The following is an 18,843-nucleotide window of genomic DNA, read 5'->3' on the forward strand; positions in this document are numbered from 1 at the left end:
GAACGAGAGTACCACCAGCAACCCTATACACGTGTTTCACCCTTGTTGGGGATCATCAGTGAGGTGAAGCTGATGCCTCTCTAAGCACAGTGAGAGGGAGACCACGTCTGGTTGCCCCCAGGAGACCTAGGGTTACCAATCCCAGGTTCCTTAAATAATAGTTTTACAAAGGTAGCGGGCGCTCCTCTCTCGCAAGAACAGACATGATAACCTGTTCAGTGGTTATTAAACACTTGAGAGTTCGCAGCCACTGCTTTTACTCACTGTGCCTTTCACAGATGGGAAATATCCATTTGCATATCAGTCTTTGTCCTGCCCAGGGGCAGTCCAGCGCCGAAATACAATGGCAATTCTAATCTGAACGAGAGTACCACCAGCAACCCCATACACGTGTTTCACCCTTGTTGGGGATCATCAGTGAGGTGAAGCTGATTGGAGATATGATGGAAAGTACTTGTACTCGTTCAGATTGGAGTTGCCATTGTATTTCGGTGCTGGACTGCCCCTGGGCAGGACAAAGACTGATATGCAAATGGATATTTCCCATCTGTGAAAGGCACAGTGAGTAAAAGCAGTGGCTGCGAACTCTCAAGTGGTTAATAACGACTGAACAGGTTATCATGTCTGTTCTTGCGAGAGAGGGGCGCCCGCTACCTTTGTAAAACACCTCAGAAGAAGGCTGTTTCTGAAGCATCAGAAAAGGCTGCACTTCGTCTAACACAGTGGCATTTACAATTGGAGAATGGGATAACTCGTATAAACTTAATCTCTACAGATGATGTGCCACTTAGTTATGCAGTTGAGGTCCCTTTTGTGGTCATGCCACTGGTTGGGGCCAGAGAGAAGATGAAGGCGTAGGTTGGAACACATAAAAGCCACCGGATAATGAGGGTATTAGACCAACTCATCATGGAAAGACTGAACTAATCTTCAAGATACAGTGTGGAGGCCTTGCAGTAAAATTAACTACCCACCACCCATGCCTTTGACACTGGCTGGTGATCCTGTATCTCCTATTCCTGTGCCCAGAAGAAAGCACCAGCCGTCTGTCAACACTACCTCCTTGGAGCACATACCAAGAATTGAAATAGGATGAAATATGAGTGCACAAGGCCAACTTCAGGGCACACTTTTTCTCTGTCCACTAAACTGATGCAAGACATCCAGGCGGAATGAGTCCAATCTAGCTGTTGTCTCATTGGTCATGCTGCCAGGTGACCCGCGCATGATTGAAATGCACAGAGGAGAGCATCAGTGAGCCAGAGAAACAGGGAAGGTATGAGGAGGAGAAAGGAGAAAGGACATAGATCCCTGGACATCTGTCGGGCTGCGGAGAAGAGTTGATAACGTTTGTCTGCAGGGGATCTGGACATGGTGCTTGGCGTTAATGGCGGAATGACTTGCACCGAGTCGCCCGTGAGACTTCACCAAACCAACAACATATTCCTCTAGGTGCTGAACCTTGAATGGTACCCTGCCCCTTCAAAACACAATATGATGAGCGCAAAATAGAAATGTAGGCTTATCCTTCCACAAAATATACTAAACAAAATGATGACCGTATTATCTAATTTCAAGCCAATATTTCCTGTGTGTTTGTTTTACTAAACTTGCTCATACATTATCTAATTTCTATACTCATTAATATGACATTAAGAGGTGACACTCCCCTTCATCTTTTCTTCTCCCCTTTTTTGTGATCTCCCACCTCTATTTCACTGACGTGTCCTCTCACCTCTTACTACAGGTGAAAATCCTGACCACATGAGGGAATGTTACCCTACTCTCGCGCGGATGATATATTGTTTATTTTCACAAATGTGTTCACTTAATGGCATTGTGTACCCAGCTGCAGGCTTCTTAAAAACTCACAAACCTATTGCACGTCCTTTGAGTGGGCCTGTTGTCATTTATATAGTGGTCAACTATTTGTTTTCAAAATAATATATTGAGCCAACAAAACAACTGACCATGATGGGTCAAGGTTTCTACCAATAAAGAGGGCAAGGCTCCATTTATTCTCAGCAATTAATACTGCAAAATAAATACAGGTAGAGAGTGGCTGCTTCCAACACCACCATCTGTTGACCAACCAATTTAGGGTTCCTTTAGATAATACGGGGCAGCTTTAGCGTTGCCTACTACTGAACCAGCGGTGACCGTATGCTATTAGCCATACAACACATATCAACCTTGTTACCATACTGCATGACCATATATTCATAGGTATGTTACTGCCTCACTTTTAATAGCTACCCAAATTTGTATTCAGGATCCTGAGACCCAGAGTGCATGAATTCTTAACCTGGTCCGACCTACCTGTGCTTCACTACCCTTGTTTTCATAGTTTTATACTTCACGTAGCATAAGGTGTGCAGACGACGCGTGTATGCCTCAAAGGTATAGGACCAAGTGGTCCATTTTGACGTCATATCCATCTCCGGGTCCACTCAAAAAGCAAAATGGATACTGGAGTGGATAGAGACGCGGCCAGCACACACTGCATGGAAGACCCCACCAGTCCTCACAACCCCTCTACAGGCATCCCCACAAAACCCTCAGGGGCACCACCCCTTCTACTCTTTAAAAAATAAAATAAAAATCACCAAGTTCCCTCCAAGGCCAGGCCCCCTCCCTCACCATTCTCTGGATTTTAACCACCCCCACCGCTCACCAGAAAATATCAGTATCCCCAGGACGCCCCCCATACTGCCCACCCCTCTCCACACTAAGGGAAACATAACACCCAGAACTCCCCCAAGGCCAGGTCACCCTCCTTCCATGATCTGAACCGCCACCCACCCCTCTCCCCAGAAATGCCCAGTGGCCCCAAGCCACCACACCCCACTGTACGCTAAGGGAAAGAAACACCCTTGAACCCTCCCAAGACCAGTTAGCCACACCCCACACCTCCAAGGATCTCAATCAGCGCTCCTGGCCAAGAAGCCTTAGGCCATCCCCACCCTCACAAAACCGCTGCCAACGCATAGCTGCTGCCCCTCCTGATGTTCTTTTTCTGCTGTACCTTGTGCGTCCTGAGGCCTACGGGCATGTGCCGCGGTATAAAAATTTAAATAAATAAATAGATAAAATATTGACTGGCACAGTGCCCCTGTGCTTCAATCCTAAACCATACCCCACATTGCCCCATTGAACCCTCTCTGCTGTGCACCCACCTGTCCACACTATCAAGCCATAGCTGCCTCCAATCCCCCCAGATTTACCCAGAGTCGCATCATCTACACTCCCAGCCAGCCCAGCTCCAGTATTAACCATTCCCCGCTCCTGAGACCCGAACCTGTGACCCATCAAGCACCTGCCAAGCCTGCCTGCACCATCGGCTTACTCCACCAGCCACCCACCAGGACTATCTCATCAGTCAACGTTCACAGACAAGGAGTCTTTAAGGAGCTGCTATGCATCACAGTTCCTGAGCACCACATGTTGTTCACCCCCCCTCCCCCCAGTGCCGTAGGATCTGGGAGCCGATATGAATCAAGTTGAATGCTCTCCCGCCCAGCTGATCCACCCTGGCCCAGGCCCAGAAGTGCTGGCAGGACCTGTGCAGGTGTGTCCACAAGCTGATAGTGGCCATCGAAGGGCATACCTGCACACAGGAGAAGGTACAGCCGCCAGGCCTGGAGCTCCGGGCGTGTGAAGAACAGGCCATGATGGGGATCAACCTAGAGAGAATCAGAGGAGCAGAGACACGGGCCAAAGGTAAGCACATATCAATCATGCATGTGTACAAGCGCAGACCCATGTCATGTGTCTGGATGCCAGTGGGAAGTGGACCAATGTTGAGAGCATAATGGAACAATGGCTCTGTGCCACACTGTGGCCACATTGCTGCAGTGAGATGGTTGAGGAAGGGTATGATGGAACGTCGTGCTTTGCTGACCTCCATCTTGTTGTCAGATTGCTCCAACCCTACTGACTTAGTATCAAAGTATCCCCTACTAATGTGCAGGCAGAATGCAAGTATAGCCGACACACATACGCAAGACAGATCACAGAATGGAAGAGTGAGGGATAGATGACTTGACCATACCCTTCCAAAATGCACTGTGTATGGGAATGTCCCAACTAAATGCAGGTGGCCCCGTGAGTGCTCCCATGAATGCAACATTGCAGGATATGCAAAACACACACCTTTGTGTAACATGTGGGCCATATTGTACATGCATGGAGCAAGCCAACGAGGTACATACAAGTACTTTCCATCATATCTCCAAGATGTATTGGTCATGCCTAGGAATGACATGCCTTGACTTCGCCATGCAGAGGCACATTATAAACATATTCCCATGTGAAAGAGTGCAGCAGATAATGCTACATGGGATCAGGCAACTTCCATACAGGGACAATATGACATGTAGAGTGCATTCTTCTAACCTGCTCCCCCTCACCCCCTGCAGCCTACCTCTGCAGGAGTCTGTCCTGATACATTCTGGTTTCAGCATCACCGTCTTGTGGCCAATGCTGGATTTGACTTTTATGGACTTCATTTATTCACGGTGCGTCCCCCTTTCTCATGGTGGCCCTGAATCATGCTGTTCCCATCTTCTTCTTATATCCTGGCTTGCAACATTATGTGTTACTACTGACTTCTACAATTGTATTCGCTCTCCCCTCTTGCTTCTCCACTCTTTTTGACTGCTTACTCTCTGTTCTCCCCTCCCCTCCCTTCTCCTATCTCCTCCCCTCCTCCCCTTACTTTCTTCTAGGCACTTACTCTATCAGAATTGTCCCTGGACCTAGTATGATAGCAACCTCGTCTGCCTCCACCCTCTCCCCTTCCCTATTCCCCCCAGCCCTATCTGAAAAGCAGTGCTTCTGCGCGTTATATTAGCTTTACGTAAATTACATAAAGTACAACTGGCAATTGTGGGCTATCCTCGGGAGGATAGCTCAGGGGCAACTCTGGCAGGCTCGATCCCCGGGTCGGCACTAAGAAAACAATTAATTAAAATTAGAAATAAATGTAATTAAACCTGTTTCCCACAAGACGTTACATTAACCGATCCTCAATGTGCTAAAGTCAAGTATAACAACTTTATGTTACCCAGTTCCTACCTCCATATATAATAGGACGCAGAGATTACGCGCCATATATTGCACTCCAAAACTGAGCAGTAGTGATAGATTCCTCTTGATAAATACCCCCTCCTCTCCCTTTAAGCAGCATGACTTTAGTGAGGAACAGGAGGTTAGCATATGGTGGCTAGTTTCTACAGAGCCGCTGCACAAACGGCATTCCCTCCTCATAAGGCGTTTTTGTCCAGCCGCCTACATAATCATAGGCAGGAAGTAAGTGAACGCGCAGGTAGATGTCAAATCTTCTTAAATTGCCAGCACACAATTTGGTCGGACAGGTACATGGGAGTTTAGAGGAAACCCTTGCGAGCCGTACTCCTGATATCTTTTTTTCTCATGCAGTTTCCCTATGTTGGCCACTCTACCCCAATTTCTGGTTTCATTTTTTTAATAGGACACAGGCATTCAGGGAGTCCTGCACCAATTTCAGTGATAGGTCTATGTTCTCCAGATGGCTTAAAGCAGAGCTTTGCAGATCATGTAAAAAGGAATTGGGGCTCACTTCCCGCAAATGCTGGGCAATGGAGCCAGTAGATACTGCAGTTGGAGAAATAGCTTGCATCTTTCAGCAAGCCACACGGACCTCAGAGAAGGAAGTCCCAGTTCACATCTCAACTCCTCAATAGGTACCGTGTTGGGAACACCCAGCAATGAGCGAGGAATCTTCCCCTCCATGCTCTCCGGCCTCATTGTGTGACAGGTAGACAGTGCCTCAAGACAGCAGTAGTCCACATACCATGGAGGCTCGAACTGATGTTCCCAAGCACATCACAGAACTGCCCCTCAATATGCAAAAGCAGTTGACATGCTCAAATCTGTCCACATCCACATTCCACCACCTCTGCTGCTGTTCGGCTCATGGCACGTTGCAATGCCACGCTCTGCCGCCGGTGGCATTGCAACGTGCCAAGAGCCGAAAAGCAGCAGAGGTGGTGGAATGTGGCTGTGGACAGATTTCTGGGGTCAGATTTGAGCAAGTCAACGTGATGGTGGAGGTCAGCCTGCTCCATGCCCGGTCAAAAATTGCCATTCCCAGTCATACATGACGTTGACTGGACCGCTGACCCCTCTCCCAAATGTAGGAGCACGTGGGCAGGGAATCTTTCCATACCTCAACTACCACCCTCCCTTCATCAGCTTCAAACTCTGCACAGCAATCGCCTCCCAGGGTAGCACACCGTTCCCAACTGGTGCAGAAGGTGCGAGAACAGACCCATCCAAAAAAGGCCCATGTACCCAAGCAGCCATGCCAGGTGAGACGTTGCACCAACCGACCCTCTGACTATTCCCCTCTTCCTTCCCTGGAAGACTTACCACATTATTTATGTTTGAATGCATCCTGTATTATGCCTCCCAAACCTTGGTCTTTGTTTAATTTACCTTGTGCTTCCTTATCACCTACCCCTGCAGTGGACTCTCCTGGGAAACAGCAGCAGATGGACAATGGCAGGATATTTGGTTTTCTCTATTCACTGTTACCCCCAAAGGGCAGCCTACCAATCCTTCCATATTGAGAAAAGGTTACATGGTGAACCACATTTCTTTACAACTGCCTGTTTCTCATCTGGGTATATGGGAAGGGGCAGTGTGGAGTGGGGCCGTGCTGTGCAGCATGCCGGTAGACGCATGTTTCTTCTGTATTCATATAGATCTATAAAGCGCTTTTCCCATAGCACTGTACAAATGAGAACATGGTATATTTATCAAGCGATATTGACAAATGAAAGTGTCCAAATAAGAAAAGGGTCAGTTAGAAATAGCTGAAAGAGGATGAGATTCCAGATGATTTAGATAAAGAGAGGGTGCAGAGAGGACAGACGGTGGAATGGAGTTTCCGGAATGGAGCTCCGGTGCTTAGGCGCTAGACGTGAGTAAGAACAGAAACGAGAGGGAGCACAAGGAGGAGTAGTGTGCAGGAATTGGGTTTGTGAACATAGAGAGGGAGGAGGATAGGGAAATAAGAGAGGGAAGAGAAGGAGGAGCAACACCATGAATATACTTGAAAACAGTAGTAAGAACATTAAAATGAAGAAGAGTCAAAGGGAAGAAAAGAAAGAAACAGCAGAGAGGGGGGTGATTGATGGGCGTGGTGACAGAGAGAACAGTAGACAAATAGCAGCATTGTAAACAGAGCAGTGAATTCAGAAAAGGGAGACCACTCTGGAGAGCAGAGCAATAGTCAAAACGAGTGAAGATGAGAGACATAATGAGAACTTTGGTGGCCTCGAAAAACAAGAAAGGGTGGGTACGATGAATAGAATAATGATGAAAAAGGCATGTACAACACTTGTGAAGAGAAAGATGAAGAGGACTTGAAGAGGACAGGTATCTCTATGGAAGGAATTCAGTGATGACCTCCTTGCGCAGGATAAGTCTGTCTATATGATCCAGTTGCTGCCCAGAACCTGGGGCCTCCTAATCATGGCCCTGTCCACCATCATCAGGATCAAGGTCATGTTCCCCTAGTAAATGCATTCTGGCACTGGGCAATGTTGTACAGCATGGCACACATGGCCATAATGCCGCAGACATCCTCAGGATGGTACATGAAGGTCCCACCCGTCCTGTGGTTCTTAGGAAGGCCTGCTCAATGGTGTTCTGAGTGCAGGCGTGGGCAACATTGTTGAATGTTGGCAGGATTCTGCAGCGCTGTCATGAACAATGGATGCATGCATCTCCTGTGGGACACAGAATAAAGTACATACAATCAACATGATACAGTTGGTCCGTGTGTTGTTGCATTTACCACCTTAACAGGTTTGTAGTACGTATTTAACTCTAGTAGGGCAGTTTCTGCGACAGACAGTTCACATCAACTTCTTGACATCCAAGGTAAAGGCAAAATCAGTACATTTCTACTGAAGGGGATATAGCAAGATCGCATGTACATTTCACAGGGTGGCACATAGCAGAGCGTGACCAATGATCTTTACCTATACTATCCTTTTTCTGAATTTGGTTCATCATTCTTAATACACCACAAGAAACAGAAGCTTTGGTGGTGATGTTGTGCAATGGTTGTAATGGATATGATGCACCTATACAGCAGCAGGTACTGTAGGTAAAGCTGTAGGGCAACTCCCAGTGATCAGACCAAGAAAAATCAACTCGCTAGGGAAAAAGACTTGGTCCACCCGCTTTTGAGAAAGGCAAGAGTATTATTTAATATACAAAAGAAAAAGGGCCACAGGGTATTATATATCCGCTGCCACAGAGCTCTCTGACGTCTTCTGTACAAAACTCGGGTTATAAACAGACACATCGTCACCCATGATGTAATCGATATACAGTGTAAATCCACCACCCTCATTGCCTACCGCCTATATACATGCTATATATATATGCTGATGATTAAATATAGCTCATTCTCCAATTGGTTCTGCTGTCTTCTTGCTCATCTTCACCACACGTGGGTAATGTTCCCATCCAAAGCAATTGGTTAACATCATCTGGCACCACCCTACCTTTTGTACTAGCCACGTGACATGCACCTGGTTATCAATGTGAACTCAGTGGGACTCTTTGAGGTCAGCCTGGTCCTTGCGTACAAAGCAGCCCTTTTCCCAACCCAGCCACGTTGGTGGCCCCATCAGGCCCTTCCCACTATATGGGCATTATTCTTAGCTCTCCTTGGCACAAACCATAGATCATGTTGTTCTCTGTTGTCACCTGTTATCAGTTCCCCTCCCCGAGAGTGAGCCTAGCGTCCCACTAATCAATATAATTCAATAGAGCCCATTTCCCTGCATATCCGGTAGTTCAAATAGAGGGACCATCAATATGGGGGCCGCTAATGCCTTAAATCTTGGTTCATGATTTGGCATCCAGAGACCTCTGCCTTGGCTCTCGGGGATACAACCTTGGTACTAGGGCGCAGCTCTTCACTTTTTCGGTTACTCATATTCCTATCTAATTAGTTCAGAGGCCTAACTGATGTGGGGGCATACGTGTGTTCTCTGCCATGCCTGGGAACCAGGATTCAATGATGGGGCGAGGAATAAGACCTTGCTGTTCTGTGTTTTTTGTGAGAACACAGCCTACGAGGATTCAGGCCTACTCGTACATGCAATGTTAGTTTGTGTTATGATTATTGTGCATATAATATGCCAAGTCAGAACGCCAAGGATAAAGAGTTAACCCCAAGCTCAAGCGATGTAGCAACTACATCCGATTCGTGGCAAACACCAAGGTTCAGGAGGAAAAAGAAAACAAGGAGGGGACAAAGGAACAAGCAGCTCAAAGTCAGATCAAAATATAAGAACATGCTCTGGGACCAAAAAGACGCAACAAATTTAAAGAGAGCTGATAACAGCATCATTAATCTTTCAGATCACGTTCTTACCTTGGAACAAACTAAAGTATTGCAGTATGGATTCAATTTCTGCCCACTGCTGGCTATGATTATATGGAAACGAAAATTGACTTTTATAAATATATGAGAAAGATTCGATTGAAAAAGTGTTTCATTACTAATCCACCTAAAGAAAAACGAAGCACTGGCCTATCGGGTCGAACTATGGTAACCATTGAAGACCTGGAAACACTAATAGATCTAGCTGAGTTAGAACAGACTGGCGAACAAGCTGAGGGATCTATTGTTGTTACTCCGGAAATGTTGAATATAGACACTGATTGGCCCATAAAGAGTAAACTGAAGACGAAATCTAGATTCAACCCAGTGTTTCAACCCGGAGGTAAAATTGAAGCCTCCCAGGACCTAGTTATCCAGGACCTGAAAAATGACAGATTTCTAAAAAAGAAAATCAAATAGAACTTCTCAGAAAAAGAAAAGAAAATTCTCAAAGACCTGCAGGATCTAAATAACTTTGTCATAAAAGCTTCCGAAAAGGGCAGTAATGTAGTATTCCAAAACAGAAAAGATTACATAGAAGAAGCTGAAAGGCAATTGTTTGACACCAGCTGCTATGAGAAATTGATTGAGAATCCTACTGAAATCATAAAGAACAAAGTAGAATGTTTTCTGAAAAAATGGACGGACTTGGATATTTTGAATGATGATGACTACAAATACCATTACAATAAATTCCCCATTATTCCTACTATTTATTTTCTACCGAAGGTCCATAAACATCCCACCCTCCCACCAGGCAGACCCATTGTCACCTTAAATGGAGCCTCTCCTGAAAACATGTCGAAATATGTTGACCAAACATTACTGCCTTTAGTCTTTACCTTACAATCATATTTACGGGACACTAAAGACTTTCTGATTAGGATTGAAGGAGTCATTTGGGAAAAAGACTTTATGTTTGCAACAGTAGATGTGGTATCTCTCTATACCTCCATAGAGCATCAGGATGGAAAGAGGGTGTACAAACACTTTTTAGACAGCAGATCATTAAAATACTGCACCCATGGCGAAATGATCATGGAAATGGTAGATCTATGTTTACGCAATAATGTATTTTTATGTCTATTACAATCAATTGAGAGGCACAGCAATGGGCACGAGCTTTGCTCCATCATACGCCAATCTTACCATGGGTTGGTGGGAAAAATTTATTGTATGGACAGAAGCCAACAGCCGGCACAGAAATCAAGTAGTCCTTTGGCTACAGTTCATAGATGATCTATTTTTCCTCTGGAATTGCAAGGAAAAAGAGTGGCTCGACTTTGTTGAAATTTTGAATACTAACAAGTTGAACTTGAAATTTACTGAGACACATAGTCGAGAGTCATTCATTTTTCTTGATGTACTAGTCAAGACGGATCAAAAAGAAATTAGTACAGAGCTTCATCGGAAACCCACCAGTTCTGACATGCCTCTGTTTGCGAGCAGCAACCATCTAACTCCATTAAAATGGAGTATACCGTATGGAGAATTTGTCAGAATTTGGCATAATTGTAGTAAACTGGAGTGCTTTGATAAAGAATTTAAGACTACTGCCAATCATTTTGCAAATCAAAGATACCCAAAAGCAGTTATTGAAAGAGCTTACTCCAAAGCACGCAAATTAGACTAAACTGCCTTATTGACTAATCGAACATCTGAAGAAGAAACAAAAACAGATGAAATACGGCTAATTCTCACATACGGTACCGACGCCAGTACAATAAGAAAAATACTGCACAAACATTGGCATGTCTTAAAATCAGATTAAGCTCTACAACCGTACCTTGAGGAACGAGTAAATCTAACCTTCAGAAAATCAACTTCCATCAAAGACTTACTTGTTAGTAGATTTTTACCCCCTAGAATGGAAAATCTTGGCTTCTCCTCATGGCTAGGAAGCAAGAATACAGGCTTTCATAAGTGTACAAAGTGTAAAGCATGTCAATTTGCTTTAAATAAGAAGAATTTAGTACACCCGATACTAGGTCATAATGTTGAAGTGAAATCCATGATCACATGCAATACAGAATTTGTTGTATATGCATTATGTTGTTCATGTGACCTTTGGTACGTGGGAAGTACCATAGGTAAATTGAAATTACGAATTCTACAATTTATGTGAGCCATAAAAAATGTTGATGCTTCCTATCCTATGGCAGTCCATTTTAGAGATGTTCACCAAAGTAAGTTGGAACCTTTTAGGTTTTTTGAAATATCTCATATAAAAGAGAATCCACAAGGGGGTAACCGAGAGTTAGAGCTTTGTCAGATGGAAATAAGGTTTATTTTAGATCTTGCAACCAAAAAGCCTAAAGGACATAACTTAGATGAAGAGTTATACACTTTTCTTGGAACATGAATTGCTTATATTCTGTGCATTTTAGAAATGTCGTTGCACTTTAAAATCAACTTTAAAATGGCTTGATTACTGGGGTTCACGAAAGAAGAAACAGACTCAAAAATAACATCTTAAGAACGTCTTTTTTACTTGTCAAATATATTATATGTGGATTTTATCGCCAAATAATACATCTTTCATGCAGAGGTTGTAACCGAAATATTGAGAATTAACTATTTGTAAATTCTTTTTTCCTTTGGTGGTGAGTTTTGGGCCAAATTGTGACAAGAGAAGGATAAAAACCTATGGCAGCTATATATTTTGTTTGCACAATGCACTATGCACTTTAGCTTCTCTATGCATTTCTCCAATAAGTTTTAATCGGTTTACAACTATTACCTTATTTTATTTATTTTTATAAGTGTGCGTATTAGGTTTCCTAACAGAAACATTGTGGCACAATCATTTTGGGAAATAAAAAGAAAAGTGTTGTGATTCTGACGTTTTGCAACTAAAACAATTATACATGCATGATAGCACTTTGTAGTCAATTCTCTTCGGCAGGGAGTAATGAAACTACGAATTTTATTTCTCTTCGATGCACTAAGCACTTTATATAACTTTTATAAAAGTAATCTGGTAGTTTCTCTGCTATACTTATATATTCCTGCAAATATATAGAATACATGGAAAACTATGAAACTACAAACCACACACACGAGGTGACTTGAACTAATGGTGAAATGCACATAAAACCTATTACAAAATGGCCGAATGCGTTTACCAAAGGAAGCTATAGAACCTTATTTGGGTAAAAAGCGAAAACAGACAAACACAACCTATGGAACCATAGAGTGTTGCATGTGCATGTATTTAATGGCATTTTGTAACTGTTGTTCATTTGTACCTGATCAAGCAGCGGGAGCGCTGCGAAACACGTTGTACCGTGGTTAATCTATCTGTGGATGCCAAAATATAACTGGATATTTGAATACACTTGCCGTTGTGTGATGGGCTGATTCTATGAAAACTGGAACTGGCGTACGACTGCAATTTGGAGCGTGTTGTCTCCTTTCTGAAGAAGTGGAATTAATTCTTCTTGTTGAAATATATATATATATATTTCAACAAGAAGTATATATATATATATATATACTATGTCCTTCATAATGTATTTACAATGCTACTAACTTTCCTCCTCATGATTTCCTACACCCGCCGATTATCCCTGCCCATGACACACCCTCCTACGCCCTGCACCGTCCTGTCCTCATTTCCATATTCTATTATATTTTTTGCAATCTAAATCGATTAGGAGGGGCGGCTCTTTGGACATGCATCCCAAAATGTCCCCTTTAGTTAGTCCTTCATTAACTAACATATCCCTTTCCCTTTGTCAATCCGCTTCATCCTTAGGAACCGTGCCCTACACACGTGACGCAAACTACCTCCATCATGCACATACTTTTCTGGGGTACACGTGAGATATGTGCAATCCCCATCACCCGCTAAATCTATCCAGTTCTCAGTGTAGTTCTCAGAATCTGGTGGGGGTGATGTTGGTGTCCCTCGGGGGTGAAGGGGTTGTTCAAACTTGACCATACGTGACTTGTTCAAATCCTCAGTTTGAGCCCGCCCCCTCTTTTGTGCCCGGGAGAGCTATTCTTGCCCCAATAGTAACTATCATTTTTACGCTGCATGGGATAGTCTCGACACAGCATCGGAGCACCATTTGGCACAGCAAAACACCACCAGTAACACCATCATCTGGACCAGTAACTTCACCAATGCCCCAAGCCAGGATGGTGCCCATGAGAATGTGTTGAACCAATCTTCAGGCTGCACACCTGCGTCATTTTCCATTCCGGTCTTCAACTTGTGCAAGGCCCCTATAATATGCGTTAAGGACCCATGCAACTTGACAACCCATTCTTAATGCACACGCCCCCTTTCATCGCCGTTAGGAGATCTAAGACGTATATGTTTTGAAGCGCCTTCGGCCGGATGACCCTCAGTTTACTGTTGATAGCATTGAGGCCTTGTTCAGTGTCATTCGCCAATTGGATCACCTCCCACCGAACGATCTGCAGCCACTTGGCATTTGATGCAGTCTGGATTCCTGGAGTCATGAGGGAGGCAAAAAATACATCCGTTTTGCTGTACAGACGGTACTTGTCTGGAATTGCTTTGAGCAGTTTGGACGATTCTTCCAACAAATAGTTTGAACGCTTCCTTCTCAACATCAATGACCGATTGTTCTTCTTCACCTCTGGGGGTTGGATAGATGGTGAGATTGACTGAACCACCTCACGTTCATATGCTATTGTCAAATGTTCTTCTGGCAGCACCAGGATGCCTGAGTGCAGAGTTGTCAATGCAAAGGTGCCTCGCCAAAAGGGTGGAAGGTGCTTGTTGACTGCATACCCAGTACATGTCCATCAATGCGACTGTTCATTTTGTAAGGTTTGGAATTAACAATGTCGTATTGCACTTAGTGTTAGTGCTAGTGTTAGTGCCAACTGGAACAGTTCCATGCCCTCAAAAGCAAAACTGGTATTCACCCCCTGATTGCACTTAAACCAGTGTTTCACAGGCTTCATTCCATGTTAAAATTGAGAAACACGGGAAATCTTTTTATTTCACCCTTAGACCTCCGCGTCTTCCATTAGTATCACATTGATTTTAGTATCTTTAGTGTCGCATTGGTGCGTGCAGAAACCGAAGATAAAGAGTTTCCCTACTTCGTTTGTCATAAGTAGAAAGTATTTGTCTGCACACATCTATTACTGCGCCACTAGGAAGTATTCAATATCAACAACAGCCAAATTCATAATTTTCTTCCTGTACTTTATTTTCTTGCCCTTTAGGATGACACGTTTTTCGGCACTTTTAGCGTGCCTTTATCAAATCCGGGCATTTAGTAACCTTTGTGAAATCAAACAGATAAGGTTCAAAAAATATCAAGTATGACGATCAGCGTCAGAACATAGTAAACATGTTTGGCATGTCATTTTCCATTGCAGTTCCAACAAAACCCATCATCATGCATTTAAATTAAAAGACAAAACGTTACCATCATAGTGCCCAGTTGTTGTGGTCAAACATATGGGACCTTGTGTAGAGTGGAGGGAAGAGAGACATCGAATTGGACCATGGGAAAGAAAAATAAATAAAAATATATATGGGCTTATGGTTAGGTATGTGTTCACTTATTTCACTTATTTATTTTACTTTATTTTATGCTTCTTTTCTGCATCAGCCTCCAAGTAAAGCGTACCTATCGTCGGGGTGTAGGTTCCTGTCTAATGTCGTGATCATAGAACGAGTCCCATCAGACTCACAAGCACCTATAGCACTGCAAAAGAAAAAATAGAGAAAAAGGAAAAGACAAAGTAAACCGTCAGGTTTCCCAGGTTTGTTTCAGTCCCGGGCTATTAAAGTTTCCTATACCTACACATTTTGTTTATTTTTGTATTTATATTTTATTTTCATCTCTTTACGTGTTCTAATAGTCTAAAAGTCTATCTATGACTTAGTGAACATTGGCAAGAAAACCCCCATTGTGCGACAATTCACTGTTTTAGGTGTCGATTGTTTAGCAAAGTGTCCGTTTAAACTTCTAAGCGTTAGCCGAGTGACGCTCGTAGGCGTTATAGAAGTTATAATCCGTGTACGGAAGTATCACGGACTAACAGGCCGGCATGTCAGAGCATGCCTGTTTAATACGGGCCATTCCATGATTGAATATTTAATATAGCTCCATAATCTAGTCATTTAGATAAACAAATAATACATTATCAATAAATAAGGAAGCTATTCAAAAACAAATAACACAATTGATACTGCTCTAAAGTGTTTAGAAAAACAGCATTATGAAATAGTAACAGTTATTCAAAAACATGGGGACACAGTTTGCAGTGTTTTTCGAACATCAGATAAATGTACCCAATAACACAGTTTCTTAACTTTAGCAGCAAGGGGAGTATCATATACAACAGTCTAAAGACCATTATAATGAGGTTGACTCCGCCTACGCACACAATTCTTGAACAAAACCAAGTAATTGCGAAACAATTGCAGTGGTGGCGAGCTTGCAGATTCCAGTGCATCGCTGTTATTGGTGTCTTCTGATCGCTCTGGAGCAATATGTTGAGAAAGGTATTTGATACAGTTTGTCAACTCTGCCAAATACAAAGGAACCTCAACAGACTTCAGGTCTTACAAAATAAGGCCTTGAGATCTGCGTTAAACATCCCCAGATCCAACCATATCACCAGTTTAAGACAAGATGCCCACTTGGTCCCGGTGCGTGACAGAATTTCGCACTGTACCTTAGTCATTACCCACAAATGCCTGTCAAATTCTGCCCCTACGTACCTGTCGGACAAATTCTCCAAACACCAATCAGCCAGACCCACCAGAGCGCTGTACTCGCACTGCCTCACTATCCTGAGGTTCAAACAAAAAAAGAGCTGGAGGAGCTAGTTTCCCTGCACTGTCCGCCAAATCTTGGAATTCCCTTCGTCTCATCATTAGAATGGAACCCTCCTTCTGGACCTTCAGAGCCAAAGTAAAAAGCTGGCTCTTCGATAAGAATCACTAACGGACTGCCAACCTGCCCTGTTAAAACTAACATGCCCTTGTTAACTTCTTTGGTATTACTGTATGTAACACTGTCACCTTTGTACTGTCGCCTAAACTGTAACCCTCAGCGACTCTCCTATAAGCTTACTTGTATTTATTTGCAAATTGACTTTCTTGTAACCTGCGGTCGACCGACACTTTTGTTTGTTGTAATCCTTTGTATGCCTTTAACTCTGTCTTAAGTTCTAGCGCCCAGTTACCCCAGGGTTTGGTTCGTGATACAATTAAATAAACTAAACTAAACTAAGAGCCCTTAGGCACGCCACAAGAGACGAGGAACTCATCCGCAGAAGACTCCTGAAAGAAGCTCTAGCCTTACGCTCTGAAAAGAATGAGCGTACCAAGCCTGCCGCCACAGCTGAGAAGTGCGCTGTGCTTTGAATTCTGTCTATGAGGATGGTGTGATCAACAAGATCAAACGCTGCAGAAAGATCCAGCAGCACCAACAGGGCTGTGTTCCCCTTGTTAAAGATGTTAGATCTAATGTCCAAAAGAGAAGACTTAGTGCTGTGGGCGTGCCAAAGCCAGATTATGTTTGTCCCAATATCTTCTATTGGCATAGAAACTCTTCAAATTGTTGTTGTGCCACCTTATCTAGTATCTTAAGTAGATAGGGGACATTCGTAACTGTTAAATAAAAGGAAGCAGACCTTCTTCACTTGTTTAGCAGCGCCACAGTAAATACTAGACAAGATTGTTATCAGTAAGTTTCGATGTTTAATTTGATATATATTTGTAGCCCTTTGTGAGAGACGTGTTTCGGCAAATTCTATGCCTTTTTCGATCAGGGCTATTGTTATTTGTTCCATCACAAAGTCAAAAACACATAGAAAAAGAAACATAAGTACATAGGTCCCACATCAAATGATAATAACACATAACACATCATTTTTACATGATTGATATTTGTCACAGAAAATGGGGACGGGGATAGAGAAAATTGCACATGCACAGGGGAAAAAAACAAAGTATTTTATATTAGTCATATTCAGAAAGTAGTCCTATAAATCCTATTTCACTGCGTTAAGGGTTGAAAAAGAAAGATTTCTTACCAAATAACAGTTGGGTTTCTCACAATTTTGTCTGTAGTGGTTGCACAAAAATAACGGGTTGAATCCCACCTGAGAAACAATGTACTGTCATTTTACAAGGTGAGTGGTCTTTGCAATGTTAATTATATTCATTGTTAGTTCTCAGTATCTCCACCATTCAATTAAATTAACAGCTATAACTCTTTGTTTAGAAGCTTTTAATTTGATATATTCAATTAGGACAAACTTGTCCATGATAAAAACCTAATTTAAGGGCATGGTTTACATTCCCCCGTTCAAGTCACAGCATCACTGTGCTTAACATTTAATTCCTTGTTGCTGTACATTAATATTAGTTCTTAATATGCCTTGATAAATGGGCGTGCTCCTATTCACAGAGTTCGCGCTTCTGACTCTGTCATTTGGTTTGACAACAAAATGTCTCTGTAATATTGCAAGCTTCAAAGACGTGCAGAGACATTACAGATGCTAGAGATCACAGAATTCATGCTTCAAACTCTATCTTTCAGTTCGACAATAAGATGTCTCTGTAATATTACGCGCTTCAAATTTGTACAAAAGCATTGCAGATACTAAAGCCTGGATGACAATTGCAGCCCACATCCAGTAAAGGGCTTACCTCTAAAGGTCACATTCAGTCTTCGAGTGTCAGCAACGATGTGCTGCGGGCGCGCTTCTATTTTATTTTTCTCTCGTGTTGTGTTAGCGTTCCTATGGCAACGTTAGTCCTTCATTACTTACTATCATCGCGGCATTCATGGGCACCATATTTTGGGACCTAGATGCTGTGAATGAGGTATCAGTTCCCATGCTCACAGATAAATTCACAAAGATAATGAATTAAACATCACATGATTGTAATTTATATGTCTATAATAGTGGTTGTAATGCTATTGGCAGTGAAAAGATTAATGGGTTGGTAAAGTATGTACTTGTGCATCAGGTTAGCCAGCCCATATTCGGGAGTTTTTTCTCTAATTTTTAAGGTCTTGCCAGGTGGATTTCTTTTAAAGAAATGATGACATTAGTTCTAATAACCTTACCAAACACAAATTAAATAATTTGAGTTATACATACATGTATTACGGGTCAGCCAGCTTAGATTCTGAAGTCTCTTCTCTAGTTCTATTGGGTTTAAGCAAGTTCTCTTATCACATTGGTCTTTCGTGAATGATATTAGATTGACATTTCTCTTTGTTGGGGGATATTAAGAGAACAAAGGAACCCCATTTTGATGAGTTAGGATAGTTTGCCAATCAGAGACATGACGTATTTGGTTTAGGAAACCTTGCTTGTTTGTGTCCTTTTTTCTATCGGAGAGCTCATACATGAACATAAGCCTATCTATGTTGCCAGAA

This window comes from Ambystoma mexicanum, chromosome 5p (assembly GCF_040938575.1).
Source record: "Ambystoma mexicanum isolate Mex_15411 chromosome 5p, UKY_AmexF1_1, whole genome shotgun sequence".
Lineage (NCBI taxonomy): Eukaryota > Metazoa > Chordata > Amphibia > Caudata > Ambystomatidae > Ambystoma > Ambystoma mexicanum.